The following is an 8,076-nucleotide window of genomic DNA, read 5'->3' as shown; positions in this document are numbered from 1 at the left end:
TTTGAATATGTGCTTTGGGTGAGACAGGAACTCTGAAAGTAATCTCCAGAAATCCTGGTCTTTGCTGCATGAACATGTGGGTACTGGCAGGGGTGGAAGGGTGGGAACAAGAAGCAACAACAGATGAAATGCAGGAAGAATTTTATTAGAACCCCACCTTCCCAAAGTCTGACAATTTATTTCCTTTGGGGAAATAAAAGGGAAGAAAAAATATTCTATTGGGAGCATATCACAAATCACTGCCCAACTCTGCCCCATGTAAACCCCTGCTTTAATCATTCCTCACATTGCCAGATTAGAGAACAACAAAATCAGATGTAAAACTCTTTATTCTCAGAATTCAAGTCTAAGTAGAGCAAATATTATGTTCAGACCAAGTAGCCTCTTACTTTGAATCTGGAATACTAATAGTAATGTCATTTAGAAATTATTTTTTTTTTTTTTGGCGGTACGTGGGCCTCTCACTGTTGTGGCCTCTCCCGTTGCGGAGCACAGGCTCCGGACGCGCAGGCTCAGCGGCCATGGCTCACGGGCCTAGCTGCTCCGCAGCATGTGGGATCTTCCCAGACCGGGGCACGAACCTGTGTCCCCTGCATCGGCAGGCGGACTCTTAACCACTGCGCCACCAGGGAAGCCCTAGAAATTATTTATATAACATCTAAGAACTCAGAGGCTCTCATGCAATTGCACTGTTTGCCTTTATGTTTTTTAGATAAAGTGGTGGCAGATATTCCAATACAAAGAATACAGATGGAGAAGCAGAAGAGAGTTTATAATTTGAGAGGCTAATGTCATTGAATTTTAGAACTAGGATTTAAAGTTACAACCCTTCACATTTTATTTAGAACTCCTTCTTAAGCTAAATTTTAAGAAACTTCTGCTTCACAAAATATAATCTAATGTTCCAAACTAATGCTGAAGTTTGGATGGGCCCCAAAATGACACCCCTCTGTCTGTCCAGAGCCTGAATCCAGAGTCACTGTGTCTGGTTGGACAGATTGGGAGCTTCAAACTCCATGAGAAGTTATTCACACTCATGCAGACTAAAACTCTTATTATCTCCAGACAGACATGCCCAAAAGAGAAGGAAAGAAAGAAGGACAAAGGTAGGCATGCCTAATTGTTCCAGGTCTACCATCCAGAGAAGTTGCTTTCTCCTTCGGAAGGAGTAAATGAGGTCATGGAGAGAAGCCCAGAATATTACATGTATGATGACTCGTCACAGAGAAAAACAAAGTCAAGGGCAAAATAGGATATTCCCAGCCCCCTGTGAAAATTATTTTTCATAAAAAGTTTTGAAGACTACTATATTCAATAAATCATGTAAGGGAGTTAAAGGCAAAAATGAAAATATCAACTGATGAAAATGACTTCTATATTCTGTCAATAATCAATGAACTGAGTCAAAGTGACCAGAACTTTTCTTATACCCACTTTTGTAAACAAAATGGGGGAAGTTCTTTATATTATTGTTAGTAGTTATGTCTAACAAAAATAGATACTACAAGAGGAATGATATATAGAAAAAAAAAAACTCCCTTTTTATGTTGAGAATTACAAAATTTATCAGGAAACACTGGTCTGACTTTGATGCTTAGACATAACAGTCTATCAGCCTACAGGCTTAGTGTGTTTCCTCTTCCTTACTATTTACATTTAAAAATCTTATCCATATAAATAAGCAGTTTCTACATGTCTGTAACAACATTAAAGGGAAAGAGCTGAAAAGATTTGTACCAAATTTAGAGAGTGTATTTGTTATGATCTGATGTGAAAATTATACTGTGTGTAAGGAGGAAACTTCCTCTGGGGGGTGGGCTCCTGACAGGAATTTCAAAGGCCATGACAGTCCCTCTCAGAATATCATGAGGCTGCCTCCCAAGAAGATCTAGGAATGGTTTCAATGTGGAACCTCAAAGGCCAAAAGGACAGACATTCTGAACTGCAGCCATTAATGTGAAATGGAGCAGATTCTCACATGGGCAATTCTAGAGAGAACGTTCCAGGGTGAGAAGAACCGAGATTTATTTATTTATTTTGGTTAAATTTGTTTTCTTCTTTTAGGCAGTCTGAAATATTTTTTATAAAGAAGATAAAAAAAGAGTTAATTAGCCAATCATTTTTGACTAGTCCAAAGGGATTCAGCTTTAGTGATGAAGTAGATCAGAGATACATTTTTAGCATAAGCTTCAAATTCCTCAAGCACATGCAGCCAGTTGCTCGCTCTTCCACACTAAGCACGGAGACTCACTCCATGTATTTTTGTTCCTCAGGCCAACGACTGCCTCTCTACCTTACCTGAAGCACTGGGCAAAGAACTGACCTTTGTCCGTAACATTGTTTTCATTCATTTGTTCATTCACTTGACTCTGGGAGTCAGACATACTTGGGTTCAATTTCTGACTCTGTTACTTAATAACTGTGGGACAAAGAAACTATGTTTCTTGCCTTCTCTGGGCCCAATGAGTGTCCAATGCACAGGGCTGTTGTGAGAATTCTAGGAGAAATTTCATGTAAAGCATGAAATCTTTACTTAGAACACAGTGAGCATCAACTTAGAGATATTATTATGTAGTATCAAAAGTTCAAAGGTAAAAGTTTCAAAGGGCTGGATGGAACATAGTCATACGGGGTAAAGATGGGGAAAGAGAAGAAGAGGCAGCAGAGGCAGATTTGAAACATACTATGATGTGTGGCTGTGGATTCTACGGCAATTGGACTTGATCCTGTAAACAATGGGGAACTACTGAAAGTTTCTAAGGAAGGGGGACACATCTTAGGTGCTTTTGTGTCTAAAAGTTTCTGACTTCCACCATGGAGGTTTTTCCCCACAAATTCCGTATCATAAATGAAAATGCTGTCATTTATCCTGTCTGTATAAGTCCTGCTCCAGGCATTTGTACGTGAGGCAATTTTCCATTTTAATCTTATAACATCTAATGCCATCAGCTTTGAAGTAAGCATGCTTTCTTTCAAGTTGCTTGGTATGCTTAATTCTGTGGTTACCTGATAAAGTATCCAATGGTGTAAAGTATAGAGCTTATTTCTTAACATTATAGATAAATCAAAAGAAGAGCGATCATAGTTTCGGATTGGAGTTCATCAAGGAAATGTTCCTCTAAGAGTCAAGGTTTAGGTACTGAATAAAATGCAGTGAATCCATTTTATACATGTTATTAAATGGAAAAAAAATATGTATCTGAGAAGAAAAATCCAATTTAAAGACTTCAGAGATCTGATATCTCCTTAAAATAGTGCTGGCTACAATACACTCTTTCACTGAAGAAATATTTATTTGCCTCATGAATCTTGGCCCTGTGAGGGAAAATGGCAGTGGCTGAAATATAATATAGGACTGCAGAAAAAGTGAATTGATGAAAAAAGTTGAAAGTTGGGATGCTTTATGTAGAGATCTTAGGAAAAAGAATACAAAGAACAAAGTCAGATGTCCAGGATTTTAGACTAATTGCCCACGTTGGAAAATAGGAGTACAAAACTATCCTTCAGAATTTTAGATGTAAAACTTGATCTTGTGTTTAATACGCAAAGCCCCCTTGGTCCTAACACATCTTTCCCATATCCCCATTTACAGGACAAGAGAGTTCAAACAGTTTATGGCAGGAATGTCTACCTTTGGGCTTTTTAAACCAGGTTCAAACCAATCCCAATCTCTTTCTTAGGTCTTAAAAGAAGATCAAACAGTGCAAAATTCCCTTACTAGTATTTAAGCCCAGTTGCCTCTGTCCAGATGCCTCCTGTAATCCAGCCAGGCAGAACACCTCACCCTGCTGTTCCTGCTGCTTTTCTGCAGTGTCCTTTGATTGTAAGTAATTATCTCCAGCTGTTCCTGCACCCTGGCCTCCTTTAACTCCTCCATGTCTGGCCTTAGAGACAGCCATGCTGTAGGGAACAGGCTCCTGAGTATCATGGTATGAAATACTTGAGCACAGAATGTGAAAATAAAGATATTTTTGCATATAGATGGTGCTGTGTCCTGAGAATCTTCCCCAGGGTCCTGAAGTACTTTGAAGGTACAAAGTTAAGAGTAAGAAGAAAAATTCCCAAGGAAACTTTCCCAAATTCTAGTCCAATACTCTTTCCCAGTTTATGATGTGCCTAAATCCATCTACCTTTACTTTAATAGGGAAAAAAAGGAAAAGAAAAGTGAAAGCAATCTTTTTTCCTTGATATTTTCCCCTTCATTCTTTCTAAAATGATCATCAGTAGTTTGTGAACCATTACTTGAGGCTGAAGTACTCACGTTCATCTTTGTATTAATCTTTGCATTGAGAGGCAAAAAAGATATAAAATCTCCATAGGAACAAGCGGGTAGATCTGCTTGCATGTATACTTATATAGAAGCAAAGTGAAAAATCTAATGTTTCCAGATTTTTACCCTTGCCATTATCTATCCTCATCAACAGATGCCTTATTTTTTGACTTTAAATTTAAGAAATTTAAGGGAATTCCTGATTTGTATAGGTATTAGTTGTGATGAGAATATTTTTCATATAGCAAAATAATCAAACAAGTCTCTAATTATATTGCAATATTTAATGAGAGTTCTTGACTACAAAGCTCTAACTTTTGAGAGGAAGAGAGCTTTGGAATAAACCTTGAGTTGAGTGGCTTGGTGGATGTCCTGGGAAATTTCCTGTGCCTTTGCTCCTTCTGGATAGAGGTTTATGGCAGGAGGGAAAAAAAAAGAGACATTCTTGAGATTAATAATAAATCCAGATTACCGAATATGTACTACAGTTATCTATTATAACTGACTATTCAAAAGTTTGCATTCTACCCTTTTCAGTTCAAACACATGAATAAGAAATTGGGCTTAAGAATAAAAGTTCCTTTTTGGCATCAGGTGCTAAAAGATTTTCCATCTGAATCTCACAAGAGATGTTAAGTTTCATTCCTCTAGATTTACGCAAGTAATTACATAGATGTGCTTCAAATGGGGGATAATACTTGAATAAAAAGGACATCACACAGAAGAAGGCTCTTAGCCGGTTGGACTCAGACCTATTCTCTGGCACTAAGTGGAAGGATTAAACAGAAATTATCACAGAGTCAGTATTGACATCAGCAAGAATCAGAAGACCTGAATTCAGAGGACTCTCCTTCACTGCCTGAGGGAGAGATGGCTGGTACCATTTTTTGAAATACAAGCAACGAATCTGTAACAAAAATCCTTAAAAATTATCCAGTTAGGGCTTCCCTGGTGGCGCAGTGGTTGCCAATGCAGGGCACACGGGCTCGTGCCCTGGTCCGGGAAGATCCCACATGCCACAGAGTGGCTGGGCCCGTGAGCCACGGCCGCTGAGCCTGCGCGTCCAGAGCCTGTGCTCCGCAATGGGAGAGGCCACAACAGTGAGAGGTCCGCGTACCACACACACACAAAAAAATTATCCAGCTATTCCACTGTAGGAATTTGTCCCATGAAAACATTGGATCATGTCCACAACAAAGCACGTACAAATGTATATACAAAAGTATTCTTTGAGTGTTACAACACTCAAAGTGTTATAACAACAATGTAAGGATCCAACAATGTAGAATTGACCAAATAATGGCGCATTTTTCTAACTTGTAATACTGTATTGCCAATAAACAGTATTATATAGAAGTATATTTATAACATAAAGAAATATTAACGTTATACTTTAGTGGAAAGTCAAATCATAAAGTGTAGAGTATTATTCCAATGTAAGAAAATATGTCTGTACTGAGGTTACCAGCCTCATGTCTAGGGGTTCTGGCTCTAGTCTCAGCTGATCCAGGTGTGGGTTATCTCCACCACTGAGGCTGATGGCCTTGAGAAAGCTGGCTAGGATCTCCAGGCTCAGGTTCCTCATTGGTAAATAGATATAAGAATAGTACTTACCCTTTCCAGTATTTGTCAAGGCCAAGTGGGCTTAAGCCATGTGAAATACTTAGAAAAGCCCTGGTTCATAGAAGGACTCAATAAAGTTTAGCTATTATTATAATTATGATTAATAGTATTATCTATATTTATATGTAACTTATATATGAGAAATATAAGGGCAGTAGATAATTATTTTCTTTGTGTTTCTTTAAAATTTTCTGTGATGAGCCTGTAGTTATTTTGAAAGCACACACACACACACACACACACACACACACACACACACACTCTCACTCAGTATATGTATGATAAACACTATTGGTAAGGAGGAAAACCTGGATGTGAATCGTGGTACATCTTTTTTTTTTTTTTTTTTTTCGGTACGCGGGCCTCTCACGGGCCCAGCTGCTCCGCAGCATGTGGGATCTTCCCGGACCGGGCACGAACCCGTGTCCCCTGCATCGGCAGGCGGACTCTCAACCACTGTGCCACCAGGGAAGCCCCGTGGTACATCTTTTTGAGGTCAATTTTTCTGACTTTCAGCAAGGCATTTGATCTTTCAGCCTTAGTCTCCTCATCCACAAAAGGAGACTAGTTATAAACTACTTTACAGGATTGTTGTGAAATCAAATGAGTATTGTATCCTTTATAATTTCTTAAGAAGCTTCTACATTGTGTGCTCTGGGCTAAGTGCTTTACATACATTTTCCTGTGAAAATCCTCACCCAAAGCAGGAAAACAAACACAATAAGGAAAGTAGCTATTATCCTTATTTTCAAGGGAGGGTCTAAAGGTCACAGAAACATTCCAATAAAAGCAATTTGTCCAAGTATATACTGAAATTAGAGATAGGCCTGGGTGTAAACCCTTGTTATTATGAAGACATTTTTCTGAATTTGATCTTTCTTAGTCACTGGGAAATTTCTATTTGACTCAACAGTTAATTTTAAGGTAATAGAATATAGTTTCCAGATACAAAACAGTAATTCTCCTGTAATGTACTTTTCTCAGCAATGTTAGTTACAGAAATATGTTCCTACTCTATATCAAAGGGAACCTGCTCATTCAGAGTTTCCACGGTCCATACTGCCCATCACGTGGTGATAGATTTCCATCTGCCCTTGGTGGCAATATGATTTCATGTGTAGGTCAGCTTATTATCTCTAGGATGGAGGATGACTGTGTGTATATAGTGGGTGTATTAGTTTCCTGGAATTGACACTTCCTCTGGATACATACATTATATGCCTTCCCTGCATATAATGCTTCTGCTAAAACTACCATCCATGGACTTACGGAATGCCTTATCCACAATCATGGCATTCCACACAGCATTGCTTCTTTTTTTTTTTAGTCTTTTTTTGTTATTGTTGTAGGAAGAGCACTTAACATGAGCACTGCCCTCTTAATTTTTACAGAGTACCATACAGTATTGTTAACTTACAGGCACAGTTTCATACAGCAGATCTCTAGAACTCTTTCATCTTGCATAACTGAAACTTTACATATGTTGAATAACAATTTTCCATTCCCTCCTCTCCCCAGCCCCTAGCAACCAGCATTCTACTCTCTGCTTCTATGAGTTTGACTATTTTATTTATTTAGTTACTTATTTTGAATTTGTTTTTTATACAGCAGGCTCTTATTAGTTATCTGTTTTATACATATTAGTGTATATGTGTCAATCCCAATTTCCAATTCATCCCATCACCCCTCCCCACTTTTCCCCCTTGGTGTCCATACGTTTGTTCTCTACAACTGTGTCTCTATTTCTGCCTCGTAAACAGGTACATCTGCACCATTTTTCTAGATTCCACATATATGCATTAATATACGATATTTGTCTTCTCTTTCTGACTTACTTCACACTGTATGACAGTCTCTAGGTCCATCCCCGTCTCTACAAATAACCCAATTTCATTCTTTTTTATGGCTGAGTAATACTCCATTGTATATATATATATATATATATATATATATATATATATATATATATACCACATCCTCTTTATCCATTCATCTATCAATGGGCATTTAGATTGCTTCCATGACTTGGCTATTGTAAATAGTGCTGCAGTGAACATTAGGGTGCATGTGTCTTTTTGAATTATGGTTTTCTCTGGGTATATGCCCAGTAGTGGGATTGCTGGGTCATATGGTAATTCTCATTTTAGTTGTTTAAGGAACCTCCATACTGTTCTCCATAGTGG

Source organism: Phocoena sinus, chromosome 17 (assembly GCF_008692025.1).
Source record: "Phocoena sinus isolate mPhoSin1 chromosome 17, mPhoSin1.pri, whole genome shotgun sequence".
Classification (NCBI taxonomy): domain Eukaryota; kingdom Metazoa; phylum Chordata; class Mammalia; order Artiodactyla; family Phocoenidae; genus Phocoena; species Phocoena sinus.
This window is presented reverse-complemented; position numbering follows the sequence as displayed.